This window comes from Phocoena sinus, chromosome 6, assembly GCF_008692025.1.
Source record: "Phocoena sinus isolate mPhoSin1 chromosome 6, mPhoSin1.pri, whole genome shotgun sequence".
Lineage (NCBI taxonomy): Eukaryota > Metazoa > Chordata > Mammalia > Artiodactyla > Phocoenidae > Phocoena > Phocoena sinus.
In genome coordinates this window covers 61,039,305-61,059,211 of record NC_045768.1, presented here as the reverse complement: position 1 = coordinate 61,059,211, position 19,907 = coordinate 61,039,305, and positions in this window count along the sequence as shown.

Genomic DNA, 19,907 nt, shown 5'->3' with positions numbered 1-19,907 from the left:
CATCTGCAGACAGTGACAGTTCTACTTCTTCTTTTCCAATTTAGATGCTTTTTATTTCTTTTTCTTCTCTGATTGCTGTGGCTAAAATTTCCAAAACTATGTTGAGTAAGAGTGGTGAGAGTGGGCAACCTTGTCTTGTTCCTGATCTTAGTGGAAATGGTTTCAGTTTTTCACCATTGAGAATGATGTTTGCTGTGGGTTTGTCATATATGACCTTTATTATGTTGAGGTAGGTTCCCTCTATGCCTACTTTCTGGAGAGTTTTTATCATAAATGGATGTTGAATTTTATTGAAAGCTTTTTCTGCATCTCTTGAGATGATCATATGATTTTTATCCTTCACTTTGTTAATATGGTGTACCACAATGATTGATTTGCATATATTGAAGAATCCTTTCATTCCTGGGATAAACCCCACTTGATCATGGCGTATGATCCTTTTAATATGCTGCTGGATTCTGTTTTCTAATATTCTGTTGAGGATTTTTGCATCTATATTTATCAGTGATATTGGCCCGTAGTTTTCTTTTTTTTGACCTCTTTGTCTGGTTTTGGTATTAGGGAGATGGTGGCCTCGTAACATGAGTTTGGGAGTGTTCCTTCCTCTGCTGTATTGTGGAAGAGTTTGAGAAAGATAGGTGTTAGCTCATCTCTAAATGTTTGATAGAATTCACCTGTGAAGCTATCTGGTCCTGGGCTTTTCTTTGTTGAAAAATTTAATCACAGTTCCAATTTCAGAGCTTGTGATTGGTCTGTTTATATTTTCCATGTCTTCCCGGTTCAGTCTCAGAAAGTTGTGCTTTTTTAAAAATTTGTCCATTTCTTCCGGGTTGTCCATTTTATAGGCATATAGTTGTTTGCAGTAATCTGTCATGGTCCTTTGTATTTCTGCAGTGTCAGTTGTTACTTTTCCTTTTTCATTTCTAATTCTGTTGATTTGAGTCTTCTTTCTTTTTTTCTTGTTGAGTCTGGCTAACGGTTTATCAATTTTGTTTATCTTCCCAAAGAACCAGCCATGGTTTCCTTTATTTCTTTTTCATTTATTTCTGACCTGATCTTTATGATTTGTTTCCTTCTGCTAACTTTGGGTTTTTTGTGTTCTTCTTTCTCTAATGGCTTTAAGTGTAAGGTTAGATTGTTTATTTGAGATGTCTTATTTCTTGAGGTAGGATTGTATTGCTATAAACTTCCCTCTTAGAACTGCTTTTGCTGCATCCCAAAGGTTTTGGGTCATCGAGTTTTCATTGTCATTTGTTTCTAGGTATTTTTGATTTTCTCTTTGACTTCTTCAATGATCTCTTGGTTATTTAGTAGTGTATTGTTTAGCCTCCATGTGTTTTTATTTTTTACAGATTTTTTCCTGGAATTTATTTCTCATCTCATAGTGTTGTGATCAGAAAAGATACGTGATATGATTTCAATTTTCTTAAATTTACCAAGGCTTGATTTATGACTCGAGATATGACCTATCCTGGAGAATTTTCCATGAGCACCTGAGAAGAACGTGTAATCTGTTATTTTTGGATGGAATGTCCTATAAATATCAATTAAGTCCATCTTGTTTAATGTGTCATTTAGCTTGTGTTTCTTATTTATTTTCATTTTGGATGATCTGTCCACTGGTGAAAGCGGGGTGTTAAAGTCCCCTACTATTATTGTGTTACTGTTGATTTCCCCTTTTATGGCTGTTAGCATTTGCCTTATGTATTGAGGTGCTCCTATGTTGGGTGCATAAATATTTACAATTGTTGTATCTTCTTCTTGGATTGATCCCTTGATCATTATGTAGTGTCCTTGTCTCTTGTAATAGTCTTTATTTTAAAATCTATTTTGTCTGATATGAGAATTGCTACTCTAGCTTTCTTTTGATTGCCATTTGCATAGAATAACTTTTTCCATCCCCTCACTTTCAGTCTGTATGTGTCCCTAGGTCGAAGTGGGTCTCTTGTAGACAGGATGTATTCAGGTCTTGTTTTTGTATCCATTCCGGCAGTCTGTGTCTTTTGCTTGGAGCATTTAATCCATTTACATTTAAGGTAGTTATCAATATGTATGTTCCTATTACCATTTTCTTAATTGTTTTGGGTTTGTTATTGTAGGTCTTTTCCTTCTCTTGTGTTTCCTGCCTAGAGAAGGTCCTATAGCATTTGTTGTAAAGCTGCTTTGGTGGTGCTGAATTCTCCTAACTTTTGCTTGTCTTTAAAGTTTTAATTTCTCCATGAATCTGAGTGAGATCCTTGCTGTGTAGAGTAATGTTGGTTGTAGGTTTTTCCCTTTCTTCACTTTAAATATGTCCTGCCACTCCCTTCTGGCTTGCAGAGCTTCTGCTGGAAGTTCAGCTGTTAACCTTATGGGGATTCCCCTGTATGTCATTTGTTGTTTTTCCCTTGCTGCTTTTAATATTTTTTCTTTATATTTAATTTTTAATAGTTTGATTAATTTGTGTCTTGATATGTTTCTCCATGGATTTATCCTGTATGGGACTCTCTGTGCTTCCTTAACTATTTCCTTTCCCATATTAAGGAAGTTTCCAACTATAATCTCTTCAAGTATTTTCTCAACTATAATCTCTTCAAGTATTTTCTAAGTCCCTTTCTTTTTCTCTTCTTCTTCTGGGACTCCTATAATTCGAATGTTGTTGCATTTAATGTTGTCCCAGAGATCTCTGAGACTATCCTCAATTCTTTTCATTCTTTTCTCTTTATTCTGCTCTGTAGCAGTTATTTCCTCTATTTTATCTTCCAGGTCACTTATCCATTTTTTCTGCCTCAGTTATTCTATTTATTCCTTCTAGAGAATTTTTAATTTCATTTATTGTGTTGTTCATGATTGTTTGTTTGCCCTTTAGTTCTTCTAGATCTTTGTTAAATGTTTCTTGTATTTTCTCCATTCTATTTCCAAGATTTTGCATCATCTTTACTATCGTTCCTCTGGATTCTTTTTCAGGTAGACTGCCTATTTCCTCTTCAATTGTTTGGTCTGGTGTGATTTTACTTTGCTCCTTCATATGCTGCATATTTCTCTATCTTCTCATTTTGCTTCACTTTTGTTGATGTGTTTGGGGTCTCCATTTTGCAAGCTGCAGGTTCAAAGTTCCCATTGTTTTTGGTGTCTGCCCCCAGTGGGTAAGGTTGGTTCAGTGGCTTGTGTAGGCTTCCTGGTGGAGGGGACTGGTTCCTGTGTTCTAGTGTATGAGGCTGGATCTTGTCTTTCTTGTAGGCAGGATCTCATCCAGTGGTGTGTTTTGGGGTGTCTGTGAAATTATTATGATTTTAGGCAGCCTCTCTGATAAAGGGTGCAGTTGTATTCCTGTCTTGCTAGTTGCTTGGCATGGGGTGTCCAGCACTGGGTGTTGCTGGTTGCTGAGTGAGCTGGGTCTTGCTGTTGAGACAGATATCTCTGGGAGAACTCTAACCGATTGATATCACATGGTGCCGGGAGGTCTCTGGTGGTCAATGTCCTGAACTCAGCTCTCACACCTCTGAGGCTCTGGCCTGACACCCAGCCAGAGCACCAAGACCCTGTCAGACATACAGTCAATTTTGGAGGCTGAAAATTACCTCTCCAAGATGGAGGTCCAGGAAAGCCGGTGGTGTAGTACCAGTCCAAGACACAATTCTGAAGGCCTTTAGAAACAGGCTGCAAGCGCACTTTCAGGGCAAAGAGGCCAGTCTGTAGTACCTTTTGTTTTCCTTTGTGCTCCATCTAGCTTCGCTTGCTCATAGGTTGCCATAGGCAGAGGCCTTGCACCGACGCTTCAGGCCATAATTCCTGGTAAGAAACAGCTAGCCATAAGTCTTTAATATATCAGGGATTTATTTTGGTATAAAGTATGATGTAGGATGTGTATGTGTGTGTGTGCATGTGTGTATTTGTAGTGTTAACCAGTTATTCTACTGCCTTTTATTGATTAATCCATTTGGTCATCTTACTGATTTAAAATGGCTACTTAAGATTCATTAACTAAGTATTTATGTATAATTATCTTTACTTCTCACCTTTCATCATTATTGCATTGACCTATCCATATGCTCTGTTGCTGTTACTAAACTGGCTTATTAATGATATGTTTATAAACTTTTTAATGGTTGTGAGAGAAAACTCTTTCCATGCTTTACTATTTTTTATTCAAAGTGTGTGTGTACCCAAATGATGTTTAGAATTACTTAGTCAAGTTTATGCTACCCTCCCAAAGTTAAACTTTGGGTGAGAATGGTCTTATATGTGATTAATTTAGGAAATCTTGCTGTCACTCTCTTCCTAGTCTTTCTATTGAAGAACAAAGTACATTTCTTCATTTTCATCTTTCCTTTAAATTCCATAGAAAATTTATGTAGTTTATCTCATAAAGTTCTGGGAAATTTATTTTAGTTCATTGCTTATATTTCATACTTTTCCTGACTACTATATATGACTCATTTTTTATTTTATTTTAATGGCTTGTCGTTTGTATATAGGAAATTTTTATTTCTCTATTATTTTCAATCAAGCTATACTACTGTGTATATTAGTTCTAATAGATTTTTAGTTAATTCTTTTGAATTTCCCAAGTTGAAAATCATGTCATCAGCAATGTATGTTTACTTTTCCTCTTTTGATTATAAATTTATATTTTTTTAAATTTTGTTTTCCTGAATAATAATTTTAGAACTTCTGTGAAGGATGTTAAAAAAATATTGTTTATACTGGCCAACTTTGTCCTCCCCTGAGATTAAAGGAAAGGTCTCCAGTGCCTAGCCATTTGATAAAAAGCTTATTCAGTCTAGATAACAACATATTATGTTAAGGAAATACACAGATATTTCATCATCCCACTGCTTTTTGTTGTTTCCCTTATATCATTTCATCCTTATTTCTGATTTAATTTGCTTGTAGTGCTTGATCATTAAGTATAATAGCAACTTTTACTTTGTGATATTGATTTTTTACCCTTTTATTTCTTGTTAAGACTTTTAAATTAGGAATACATGCTGAATATTGTTTGGTGGGCATTTATCAGTTGGACCATAACAGTTTTTCTCCCTTGATACACTGATGTGATGCACTATATTAATAGATTTCCTAATATTAAACTATCCATTATATTTAATATATTAATAGATTTATATGCTCCTACTTTAAGTTTTTACTATATTTTTATATGTGAAATTAGTCTGTAATTTTCTGGCACTATATATTTCAGGTTCTAATATCAATTTCTATAGCTGATATCAGAGAAGTGAAACTGTAAAATAAGAACAATCTCTAAAATTCATTGATTTAATATGTTACTAAAAATTTACCAGCAGAAAAGAGACCATTGATTTATGGGAAAATTTTCTTGTGATATAAAGTTTTTATGAAACAGTCTCACCTGAAATGTGAGATGACACAGTTCATTTGAAAATATGTTTTCTATGTTTACTTCTGTTTATAAAAATGAAAAAGTAAAATCATTCTTTTAACTACCATTTGAGAAAAAGAAATATGAGTGTATGAATAAAAAATGGAATGTTACAAGTAAAAATAAAAGAAAAAAATGAAGCATATGATTTCTTCAATGTCACTTTTAGGATAAACTATGTAGGGTTCTTAATTGGACACTTAGAGGAACATATATTTCCAGGTATATGGGGTTGTAAAAGTTTATTCATTTTTGTGCATACAAATCAAATGGAGTATATGTCATCTGGCCTTGTGATGATGAGCTATCCAAGATATTTCAGTTAAACTTTTTCACAACCACGTTTTTGATAATTTATTCATGAAAACTATAAAATCTTTTTCTAATGGAAATATTATAAATTAATCATATGTTTTAGTACTCAATCATGAAAACAATTATATAGGAAATTGTGAATAGTGAATTTATTTGTTAATTTTTAAATTTCCCTTAGGATATGTGGTATATTCATTTCCCTGTCCACTGAAGAAAATCACACAACATAAAATTGAGAGTTAAGTTTTATTTGGGGACCTTACTGAAGACTATGGCCCAGGAGACAGCCTCCCAGACAACTCTGAGGAACTGCTCCAAAGAGGTAAGGGAGGAGCCAGGATACATAGGAGATTTTGCTGGGGAAGAAAAAACAAACAAACATGGAGTTGAACATCAAAAATTACTGCTAATCAGAAAAACAGACATCTCAAGTTAATGATTTTAGCACTTTTCTATGTATGGGAAGAGCAAGAATCTGGACTCATTGAAATTATTCCTTAGATTTGCATCTTAACTATCTCAGGCTAGTATCCAAAGTGCACCATTGGCAGGGTGGAGGGGGTGGGGCGCTGTGCAGTGGCTAACAGCTTGATAATGGGCAACATTCCCTTTCTACATCCCATTGCCTGCAAGACTTACCTAATATGAGGAGAACCACAAGACAGTAAAAAATATTGAAGAACTCCCAGGCCATGCCAAGCATGGACATTTAAGTCTACAGTTCATGGGAATACTGAGTCAGATGGAAAAGACAATTATTAAAATCTAAGAAAAGAAAAAGTTTGGTAACTACAAAGGCAATAATGGGTCTGGAGAGATTTGACAGAAATTAGACGAAGTGGGAGTTGATGCTGGGAATGATAAAAGATGCAGCAAAAATGCAAATAGATCAAACAGGAAAATCAGGAACAATTTCCATGACTGTTGGACAGTATGCCCTCACATTCATTCCCTGAAAGGCTTGGCAGGGCAGGCTTTCAAAGGGATCATCCAAACAACACAATTATGTCTTTATTAATAATACATTTAATTTATTTGGCTCCTTTCTTCAAGTGCAAGTTAAGAAGATCCATTTTTCAGCAAACTGCTATGGATCACATGCAGTTGCTGGTCAGTTCAGAATGTTTTCTCCATTCGTTTTCAACACTGGAATGAAAATTTCAGCAAAGCAAAGGGACAAAAAACTACATTATTTTTTTAAAGAGGGGATGCATTTAATGACAGTCTATCCTAAAATAGTAATAATAATTAGTAAAAGATGGTCAACTTTGAGGAAGAAAAGGGAGTTGGGGAGGATTCATGGAGTAGATAAGTAACACATATTTAGTCAAAAGTGTGACAAGAAAGGGAAGTTAATTATAATTTAGTTAAATCTTTCTATGAGTCAGGAAATGTGCCAAGAATTTTCATCTATAGTCTGTCTTTTCATACTCAAACAACCATATGATATAGTATTATCTCTCTTTTAAATGTGAGAAAATTAGAGGTTCAGATAACAAAAGTAACTTGCCATAGTCATTCTGTTAGCAAACTTCGTAAGTTAGATCAGAGTCAATCCCGTTATCCTTCGTAGTCACAAATGATAGGCTGTGCACATATTTTGTTTGGCACAAATTTCTTTTTTAATTTCAAATTAGTGACCAACATTTTAAAAATAAGGAGTTAAACTTTTTTTTTTTTTTTTTAAGAATCAGATATCTGTCAGTTCTGGACAGACCTGTAGAATCTAAGTAGCAGTAAGGAAAATGTCCTTCCTGTTAGTCAGCTCCCCATTGCTGGTGTAAGTATATGTATTATATATTACCTATAGCTTCCTGAATCAGTTCACATCTTACATTACCCTCTGGCCCCTGCGGTGCAGACTTCTTCTAAAAAGAAAAGAGGCTAGAAAACATACAAGAAAATGAAAAAAAAGGCGAGATAATTCACATGGTATCACACACTCACAAACACAAACATGATACATCAAGACTTTCAAAATGAAGTCAAGGAAAAGCTGAAGAAAAAAAAAGACCTCAAAGTAAACAAGATTTAAAAAGGTCCTGAATCTATTGGATTGATACACAAAGTGAAAACTAATGTAAGTTATATTTTATTTTCTGATTACTCTTCTTAATTGGAATGTCCTCCAGCAGTTAAAATAAACATATTTTTTTTTAGATCACCATTTGAGAAAATCATCCTGGAATAACTAGCACATAATTGTCTAATGGGGGAAGCATGTACATAACACTCTGAAGGCTAAAAATCTCCTTGTCCACAATAGCAAGTTCATTGTAAAGCATCCTTTTTGTTAAGGGTTCCCCACAATTATGCATGAAGAAAACATACATGGTGATCTCTAAAATTAACTAACATTTTTACAATGTTTGGGAAACTGTTATTTTTTGCCTTTATAATACACAGAGAAACTCAGACAGAGGATTGATTAAGGTGCCCTGACATAATAAAGGGAATTATTTAAAGAAATGGAATTGGAAATTTTTTGTACCATACCCTCTATTTGTAAAACCATATTTACATCACCAATTTATATTCAATGTCTGTACATCATTCGGGAATTACATAATCTATTATTTAATACACTGAGACTTGATTCTACATTTTAAATAGGTCTTCTGTTGTTAAAATACAGCATGAGATGATGTGGTGTCTTTATAATTGTCTATCTAATTTGATTATTGGAGATTGAAAACACACATAATTCAGATTTCCAAATAAGTGTATCTGCTGGTTTGGTATGATTTGTTTTGTTTTGTTTTGACAGAGTAATGACTAAGTCTAAACTCAGGAATTAAGCCACCTGGATTCAAATCCTATTTCTGCCATTTACTAATTGTGTGACCAGAGGCAAGTTGCTTTCACATTCTTGACCTCTGTTTAGCAATCTTATAAATAAGGATAATCACAATACCTCTCTCCTACAGTTTTGAGAAAATTAAATGAGGAAAATGCATATAGGATACTTAGCAAAATATCTGGCATATACTAAGTAAATATTGGATATTATTATAATTGTTACATTAATTAAACTACCCTCACAATTGACAGGTTTCTACCTTACCTCAGGGGCTGTCTCTAATAGAAGAAAGGAGAACTGCAGGGAATAGATTAATTTAATTAAACCTGAAAAAAAATTAAATTACTCAGAGCATGGACTCTTTCAGTTCTATGTCACCTGAACACATCAGTGTCAGAGCTATAGCAAACATATTCATTGTATTTTTCTCTGTATCAAGTCAATGCGTTGACTTTTCACAATTGTTCAAGGGTTGAAATAAGTCCACTACTGCTAACAACTAAATTCGAGAATTGGTTTGCTCTTGAAAACCGCCAGCACGGTATTAGCACCTTATTTTTGATACGTGCAACTTTAAGGGGTACTAAGCTGAAAAGCTATTTTGGGAAGATTGGACATAACCTTCATAAGACATTATTCAATAAAAAATTCTGATCCTAATTTTCAATTTATATGTGCATAAAAGAGTCAACAACGCACCAAGGACTACCAGTGTTCAATACTCCACCAGTGAGAAAAAAGCATTTTGGTATGAGAGAATCAATGAGAAACAAGTTCAAACAACTCCACCATTTGCTAACAAGAACAACCTATCTTTCTGGCCTCCCCTTACACCATCCCTGGCTTGTTCACTGTTGTCTAGTTACACTGGCTTCTCAGGCCTTTTGTGTTAATCATCTCCTCTGCCTGAAATACTCCTTCCTGTACTTGTCATATGACTAGCTCTTTGCCATCTGAGGGAGGATCTGACATAATAAATATCAAATATCAACTCATCTGATAAAGCATTTTTCGATTACCCTAAAGATGCTACATACTCCCCGGCACTCTCTATCATATCCTTCTTCTTTAAGATATTATTTCCATTATTACGAAGTCTATAAATATAGGTTTATTATTTTAATATTTATTTGTTTGAATATATCTATATTTTTATATCATAAGCTTAATGAAGACAAAAACCCTTTTTGCCTTATTCCCCAATCTATCTCCTACACATAAAACATTTCCTGAGGCAAATGATGGGAATCCTGAAAGTAATTGTTCATTGATAGGCTAAACCATTCATCAGTTTCTACTCCTCTATAATGTGAATAGTAGGAATACAGGCCTGTTTAATTGTGCTTCTTAGGATGGAATAAGTCCTTCATGAATAGAAAAGCTAATTTTAAAGATGATATTCTCATGCTGAATTCAATAACAAATAGAGATAAATTCCAAGAGGGAGATGCAATCAGTTTGTACAGAAGAGGTTTAGAGAAGAGAGCAAACTATGTAGACTTTGGTAAAACTGTGTGATTGAAACAAAACCTTGGCTTTGGTACTTATCTTTTAAAAGCTAGCAAAAGGATGTGGACAAGCAGACATGAGCTGTCAAAAGCCATTTTAGGCAGGAGGGAAGAACAAAGATAAAGAGGTGAGCAGGAGCTTTATGTCTGGGGCTCGAATTAAAGTATTTTTCTAAGAGAAACAGAATTTGTGCTGGGCAGTGACTGGACAAATTTGGGTAAGTAGGGCATAACAAATCATCTCAATCTTGAAAGCCAGGCAGAAGAGTCCAGAATTGATGTAATCATTACAAATCTCCCTTTCCATAACACTAATGCCACTCCATGTAAACCTCTATCTTGAACTCTGTGTTCTGCCATGTTTGCAACTATATGACACTCAACATTAAGGACTGTACCTTTATTAACCATTGTACCCCAACACCTAGAACAGTTGCTAACATCTAGTAACCACCGAAAATATTTGAAAAAAATAATAAGCCATGAGAAACCTCTGAATGCTTTTGAATATTAGAATAACAGGGTAATAATTGTATTTTAGAAGCAAGAAATTCAAAGAGGAAATGGAGGAGGCTCGTGCCAGAGATTTGGGATTGGTAGATTGTGGATCTGGATATCAGTGTTGGCAAATAAGAGTAGGGTGAAAGGAAAGTTATGAAAAATTCCTGTAACTAAAGACCCCTCATATCATATCAACTGCTTGGGGATTATATATCTATATATACCTGAGTGAAACATGATCCCAATATTATGCTCTGGGAACTGAAAAAAAATTAAAGGGAACTTCATCATGTTATGACTCTAGATGGGTGCACAGTCCATCCACAGATTAAGATCCAAACCTTGGCTCTGTTAAGAGATAGGTGTATTTCAGGATCATCTGTGGAAGGTGGTAAAATTATGGATGGATTATCTCATCATCCACTTGTGATTCTCGGTCCACACTGTATTATCCCAGATGTGGAACCAAAAATATTTTACTGGATTTCAACCAAAATAAAGCACTGATCTATATTTTATATCAAATTTCATTGAGGGTTTCAAAAGACCACATAGCATTTATGTTGTAGCAGTTAAAAGATTAAAAATTGAAAATCAGATATTCTTGGCATTTTCTTCATAAATTCCAGGCTCTTGCACATTCTCCACTGCTCCTCACCCCTTCCCTTTTCTCTTTTTCCCTTATCTCCTCTCACTTTCTATTCACAAGAAACTAAATGAAAAAGTTTTCCAGTTTATTACACAGAACAGTTTATCTTCATTCCTATCTCTTCCACATAATCAACTTGACAACTAGTTTAAACAGTCTAAATATGCATGTTTTGATGGTTTGGCAGACAGAGATGTACCACTCAGATTCCCCCTCAAGGAAGGGTTCGCTTCCCCATTATAATGAGTACGGTTAGCCAACAGAGTTTAGTTTTTAGCACCTTCAGGGTCCCTCAGGATTCAAGCTGAGATCTCATCCTCTTAGGAAGCCAAGAAGTTAGCTAGATGATTGATGATGGACCCTGTGCTTGGGGGTAAGTAATTATTACCCATGATGAGACAGGATGGGTGCATGGTAGAGGTGAATACAGTATCATGATCTAGACCTTTGAAAAGTATCAGTGGAAGAAGGAGTGCAAATATAAGGAGAACAGAATTGTACGGCTAGTGCACTGAAGCAGACTAGTGATGAAAAGCAGAGAGCTGTTAGCAATCATTTTAAAACTTGGAGCCAGAGAGTCTCTTTGGCAGCTCACAAATAAACCCTCTTGTCTTGCTCTGAGCAAACAGATAAAGATACATTAAGCCCAGGGTTTGAAAAACAGGGTGCTAAAATTTGAGTGCTCAACCATAACAGATCTGTTATACAAAAGTTGGGGCACTCGTTGGGAAACCCTGGGACTCTGACCCGGGATTGGGACATCTGAGAGGATGCCCTGGAAGATTTTGACTCCTAGACTTCTCTTAACCTTCTGAGCCTTCATAAGTGGCTCACCTTGTCACATTAAAATGTAGCACTCCTCCAGTATCAGAAAATAATAACAAGGGATTTACCCCACAAAACAACAGTTGCCAACTCAGAACTCAAGAGAGCCACCTCCTCTCCTGGCCTCCAGAGCTATAATCAAAATTAAGTCACAGCATCATTCATCCAGGTGTTGATATGCCTGAATTGTCATGACAAATGGTAGAATACGGAATGAAAAGACTCAGGGAAGTATTATGTGAAGCTGTTTCAGATATAGAAACTATTATCTGAAGGGGCCACTGGGTCCCCATAGTGAAAGATGCTGCACTGTTGGCAAAGATACACTGAATCGTTTTCTCCAGGCCTTTCCCAGAGACCTTTGGCCATTTACTTGAGCCATGACCTGTTGGTTATTTACTATACACTGGAAAAAGGGGATTACACAGACATTTTGAGGATAGTTGGGCACAGAGGTTAAGGTGACACTAATACCTACAAAGCTGAAGTAGCCCATGACTCCTCTGATAAAGTGGGGTCACATGGGTTCAGGTAATCAATTCCTGACTAAAGTCCAACTTAAAAAGGCCCACTGAGACCACAGACCCACCCACTTGTAATCACCCTGACATCTGACTGTGTGTTTGGCATTGACATATTTGGCCATTGGAATAACTGTTGAATTTGTGTCTTTCACCTGAGGAGATAAGGGCAATAATAGTGGGGATGTCTGTGAAGTCTCAGAAACTACCACTACCCCTCCAGCTAGGACAGTAAAACAAACAAAGAAAATATGTATCACATACCAGAGAGAACAGAGATAAGTACCACACTGAAGAATTTAAAGGGTACAGAAATAGTGGTCTTTATCATATCTCCCACTAATTCAACAGTCTGCCCCCTGCAGACACCAGATGGATCCTGAATCCCAGCAAATGCCTATAGCCCAGGGTGGACTTAATTAAGCAACATTTTCAATGGCAGCCCCTAGGCCAAATATGGTATCTTTGGTGAAGTACATTAATAGATCTCAGGTATATGGTATGCATCCACTGACTTCGTCAATATCTTCTTTGCTATTCAGTTAATACAGAGGATCAGGAACAGTCCTCATTCCCATGGATTAAATAAGAGTATTCATTTATAGTTTGCCCTAGAACTATGTTAACTCTATCATAATATAGGAAAAAAAAAAAAAAAGAGCTAGACTGTTCGGACATCCTGCAGAATATCACATCGATCCATTACGTTGAGGGAATTCTTTTAATTAGGAAGGATAAGCAAGAAGTGGCTCCTACCCTGAAGGCCTCGGTAGGATACACATAGTCTAGAGGCCAGAAGATAAACTCTACAATGATTCAAGGCCCTGTCACTATAGTAAAGTTTTTAAGAGTCGAATTGTTAGAGACATTCCAGGACATCCCTTCCAAAGTAAAAGATAAATTGCTGTATCTTGCATACCCACCTAGAAAGAAGGAAACTGAACTCCTACTAGGTCTCCTGTGTTTTCTGGAGAAAACATATTTCATCTATGAATAGAGCTCTGGCCACATATCGGAAGATGAGGATGCCACACCATTTTTTGTTTTTTTACATCTGTTTTATTTTTTCTTCCAGTTTTATTGAGGTATGATTGACAAATAGAAATGATATATGTTTGAGGTGTAGACCGTGGTGAAGGCTGCCAGCTTTAAGTAGGGCACAGATTTGCATCAGTTCCAGTCTGCAGTGCAATCAGCTGCACTGTGGCCCAATTGATTCAATAGATTATATGGAATTGAAGTTTGGATGTTGTAAAAGATGCAGTATGGCGTGTATGACAAGCCCCCATGGATCACGAGGCTCTGGAGCAAGAGTATGCTATCTGCAATAAAAAGTTGGAAGCCAGGGCTTCCCTGGTGGCGCAGTGGTTGAGAGTCCGCCTGCCGATGCAGGGGACACGGGTTCGTGCCCCGGTCCGGGAAGATCCCACGTGCCGCGGAGCGGCTGGGCCCATGAGCCATGGCCACTGAGCCTGCGCGTCCGGAGCCTGTGCTCCGCAACGGGAGAGGCCACAGCAGTGAGAGGCCCGCGTACTGCAAAAAAAAAAAAAAAAAAAAAAAAGTTGGAAGCCATAAAACAAACAAACAAACAAAAAGCTCCTGGAGTGCTATTGAGCACTGGCAGAGAAAAGGTCTTGATTGTCTCTAACTGTCCATCATGAACTTGGTACTGTCAGGTGCACCAAATCGTAAGGTTCAGTGGAACCAGAAGAAATAATTTTTAAAATAGAAGGGGTGTATTGGGGAGCAGTCAGGAGCAGGGTCAGAGAGCACAAGGAATCTGCATGAGAAAGCAGCCCAGGCCCTTTATCCTCCTACTACAGTTGCATTAGTTTCCCTCTTCCAGCTCATACCTATGACCATTGGAAGAATCATGTCCAAACAGCTCCAAAAGAAGTCAAATTCCCAAGCTTGTTTTACATATGAGCTACATTATATGGAAACCAGCTGAAAAGGAATGGTGGCTTGGTTAGAGCCTGACTCCTGGTTAAGCTTGAAAGACAGTCATAATACATAAGTACTTGGATATTTACTTTGCATGGAAGGAGAATTAACTTGTGGTCATAATATAAATAGACGGATGGGCAGTGACAAATTACTGGGTCAGCTGGTCAGAGATCTGGGAGGAAAAGGATTGGAATATTGGCCACAAGGAGGTCTGGGATAAAGGCATATGGATGGATATATGAGAATGCTAACTAGTGAATGCCTACCAGAAAAGATGCACTAGAGTAAAGGCAGTAAACTTCCAGATGGAAGCAATGTTCATCCAGTTGATGTCAGCTGATGCAGAACTATCAGCTGCTACCATAGTATTATCATCACAATGGGTAAATGAAAAACGACGCTATTATGGCAAAGACACAGCTATGCATGTGCCCAAAAGCATGGATTCCTACTTACCTAGGCTTGTCCAACTCCTGTTACCACTACTTCCAAATCTCCAAAATTCCTACAGCAAAGACCAATACGGCATTTTTCCTGGAGCAGACTAAATTCTAAGTTGACTATATTGGGTCCTTCTATCAGGTAAGGCTGTGTGGTTTGTTTTCACAGGAATAGATACCTAGTCTGAGTTGAAGGTTCCTTTTCTTGCTATTGGGTCTCAGCCAGTAGTGCTATCCAGGTGCTTACAGAATGCCTGGTCCACAGGCATGTAATCCCCAGACAGCTTCTGACCACAGAATTCACTGGTTGTAATACATAATGCATCACCCAGCTGCTGCTGCCCTGATAGTGTTAGAATGGCCTGCTGAAGGAAAATCTAAAGTACCAGCTTTGAGGCAATATCCTGCAAGAATGAGGTGCCATCCTCCAGCATGCTTTATGTGCATTGAATCAGAGACATTCATATGGGTGGAGGCCAGTTATGCTGTTAAACATCCTATAAAGGACAGGAAAAACTCTAAAACAAAGAATTTTTCAGCCCCAAATGTCAACAATGCCAAGATTGAGAAACCTATACTACAGTTACAAAGGTGATACAAGGTCCCAGGACACAAGAACTTTGTTGCATAGGCTAACAGGTATTGGTAAAATCAGGTCAGGGTAAAAAATTCAGAATTATTTTATTCTATTTCATGTTCCTTCCCTTGTGGTTGAACTGCTTTGACACTATTCATTTCAACTTGAACTTAAAATATAGTAATTTGGGAGAAGCCTCCAATATTCCAGGAGATAACATCAGAGTTTCCTCTACCATTTCAGAATGAAAAATCTGTCATGCTAACTCACTAGTGCAAGTTCAAAAGAAAAAGAAAAGGAGGTTTTTTAAATGGGAAACTTACAAAATGAGAGAACTTTCCCTTACTGGATAAACTTGAAAATCACTGTCTGACATTCAGTTTCACAACTACAAACAATGAAACTCTCCTCTGACAAATTTTAAGATAAGTTATATAGGATTATGAAGGCAAGGATAGACAGATTAAAGAAAATTTTTCTCATAAGACATATATTCTCTTCTAAATGTTGTATGTGTTGTCAATACCAATTTGCACCTGTGTTTGCTAGGGAAAAACACCTAATTGGGAAAACACGGGAAAAATAATCAAAAATGTCTTTACAAATATCAAAATCCTACTATTGAATGTATATGATTTGCTTCCGTAATATTTTCCTATTTTCTTAATTATTATTAAGTAATTAATAAGTACATAGTAAGAAATGCATCTGGTAGAAAATTTGATAAGTGATTTTGCAGATATTTAAAATGTATCCAAAACCTCCAACCATAATATCTTTTTTTAACATCTTTATTAGAGTATAATTGCTTTACAATGGTGTGTTACTTTCTGCTTTATAACAAAGTGAATCAGCTATACATATACATATGTCCCCATATCTCTTCCCTCTTGCGTCTCCCTCCCTTCCACCCTCCCTATCCTACTGCTGTAGGTGGTCACAAAGCACCTAGCTAATCTCCCTGTGCTATGCGGCTGCTTCCCACTAGCTATCGTATCATCTTATTCTATACTAATATATAGTATATACTACACCAAAATGTGCTGTATATGTAATTTAGACTGTAGTCTCGCCTAATCTTAGCTGAAGTGTATGAAGTAATAAAGTTTAACATTACAAAGATTGTGTCTAAATGTACAGCCAGTATAGTTATTTTGCCTGAATTTTCTAGTAACTATAATTGAGTAGTCAATTCATTCCTCCTGCCAAGAGTTTTTATCATTTTTTGACTGAATTAAAAGAAATTAATGGTCACTTCAAGGAAGAGGTCTTAAACCTAGCTCAGAGTAGAAGAGGAAATGAGATTTCTATTTTAAAAGATTTACAGTAAAATAAACAATGAGGCACACAAAACAGGAGGGTTACTGAAGGGACAAGAGCACATCAATAATGATATTCAATGAGATTAAGTTATAAAAGTCTTTTTTCTAACGTCTAATTTAATGAAGAAAGTACTAATAATAAATATAAGTAATTAGGACTCTTATCGGCCTTGCTGTTAGTTTGTTTTTAAATATAAAAAGCAAACCTAAAAAAATGTAAACAAAGATTAACATTCCCTCATGCTACACATCAAAGATGTAAAAATAATTGCATAGTTATAGTGTATAAATTCCAGTGAATATTATTTCTTAAATGCCATAGAGGAACTGAGAGGCATTAACAATATTCATTAAAATTGCATATTTTCATAAGAGAAGAAAAACAACATCCTTGAAAATGACCATTTTGTAATTCTTTTTCTTGTCAGTTTTTATAATTACAGAAACAAATTGCTTTTGAGTGAAGATTAGAAAGTTAAAAGTTTTTTATTTTTTAAAAAATTACACAGAGCAAAATATCAACACACAAAAATAAGAGTTTAAAAGCTACAGATGCATTCCAAATTAAAAATTTAGTAGGGGTTGAATGGAAGAATTTGTGCTTAAGTTCAAAATAAATCTTTCCCACTGTGTAGTAGGTAGAGCATTGAATTTGAAGTTTGAAGACTGAATTCAATTTCCACCTATGGAATTTACTGTGACATCAGGGTTTTTTGTTTTTTTAATTTTATTTATTTATTTATTTATTTATTTATTTTGGCTGTGTTGGGTCTTCGTTGCTGTGCGCAGGCTTTCTCTAGTTGCAGCGAACAAGGGGTACTCTTTGTTGCGGTGCACTGGCTTCTCACTGCCGTGACTTCTCTTGCTGTGGAGCACGGGCTCTAGGCGCGCAGGTTTCAATAGTTGTGCCACATGGGCTCAGTAGTTGTGGCTCTAGAGCGCAGGCTCAGTCGTTGTGGCGCATGGGCTTAGTTGCTCTGCTGCATGTGGGATCTTCCCGGACGAGGGATCGAACCATGTCCCCTGCATAGGCAGGTGGATTCTTAACCACTGCGCCACCAGGGAAGTCCATAATGTCAGTTTTTGCCATGTAGAAAACAACCTCAGAATCTCTTTGTCCTACAAGAACTTTTTTTTTTTAATAACTCACAGATCTTTGATTTCTTAAGATTTAATGAATCTTAGCTAGATTTCAAGGATTAAACTGGGCTGTGCTCCAGACTGAAGGTGGGTTCATATCCTCCTACATGTCTTTTCTGAGACAAGCAGCACCCTGGCAGCACTATCTTCAAGGCCTGAAAGAAGCCCAAGAGGCAAGTGGAAACCTGGATGCATCTTGACTCCCCAGCTGCAGAATAACATATTGTGACTTACACATGCATGCCACTGGCTGAAGCAAGTCATATGGTAAAGCCCAATATCAATGGGGTAGGCAAGTATATTTTGACCTCAAAGAGACAATACACTAAAAAATAACAGGCCGGAGGTTGTCCATGTGTGATCCTGCTATACAGGGAAGTAAAGAATTGGGAGCAATAATTCAGTTTACCGCATATGTATGTGATCTTTGTTTACTCTGTAAAACAATATTATCTGCCCTAGAACTTATTTCTTCATAGAACTGATGATTCATTTCATAAGCAAACACCCATTGAACACAACTACTTATTGTAAATGCCAAGAACTCTGCTAAGTGCTCAACACACAAAAATGTATGAAACACGGCCAAATTTGTTAGTTGAATGAGACATATTTGATTAGGTAGGGCAGACTATGCTAAGCTCAGGTAATAAATAGGCCCCCAAATGCTGGTAGAATCATACAATAAAATTTTACTTCTAAGATACACAAGGTATGTTTTAGGTTGGAGATTTTCTTAGTGACTGTCTCTCAAGCAGTAATCAACTGAACCAGGCTACCAGCCTCTTATGCCACCATCTCTTAGGTGGCCTTCCTGGTTGTAACAAAAGCAAAGGACAAAGTGAAAGTGTGTGCAAGAAGTTTCACATCCAGGCCTGGGAATTTCACACTTCACTTGTTCCCACACTGAAGAAGCTGGTCACATGGCCATTATCTAGTCAGAAGGCCCAAACTAACTACAAGTGTTTGGAAAACATAGTACCCAGAAAGAACTGTTGGCGTTACTGAACATCTAGGCATTCTATGACATAACCCTCTTTTTTATTCACCAAATGTGTCACTTTTCTTTCTACACTTAGAACATACTTTCTTTCTTCCTAAAAGGGACAAGACAGAGACCCACCCAGTTATTGCACCCAGTTCAAAGTCCATGATTTTTAAATCATACACAATCATATCCATGGGGTCTTGATGACCTATGTGATCTCCTACAAATCTCAGTGGTCATGTGCCTTGACCACAAAGTTACCTGACAGCAGACCATGTACTCACACATAATGTGTAGAGACCAGATAATCAGAGTAAATACTCCCATTTGAAAAAGCAAATAAAAGAAGAACTTGTAGGCATCAGTCTCTGGCAATTCTAAACACCATTGAGCTGATTGCATTCAATCCCTCAACCCTAGAAGAGCCAGGAGTTCTTTGATTTTTTATTATTTCTGAAGCTGCTCTATGGGAGGAATTGTGTTATCCATAGTTTTCCCTGGCCCCTGGCTCCACACTCTGGAGGCTCTTCCTAGTTCATTGTTTATTTATTATATATAAAATAGTTTGGGGGGAAATTACTCCTGTAGAGCTTTTCAAATGTGTCTATTGCTCATGCAGATTGAAGTCTTAAGAGTTGTTTTAAATCTTAAAAAGTCTTAACTTTTTTATGGCCCTAGTTTTCTTCAAAACTTAGTAGGCTTCAGATCCCCTTGCTTATTGTCTGTTCCACACTTAAAATTCTTTAATAGACATAGTTCTCAAATCCACTTAATTTTTTTTTACTTTCTCACTCCCATATCTGTGTCATTCAATTTAATGGTGCCTATCTGGAACCTTTCAGACTTGAATGGGAAGGCTATAACTTAATCTGATATTTTCCTTGGGTCACTTTATTTAAATGAAAATGTTTTCTTGGGTTTTGCTGAAAATTTTATTTCTTAATATCTTCCTGTTTGGGATTTAGAAGTAGTTGGCTTTTCTACAAATGCG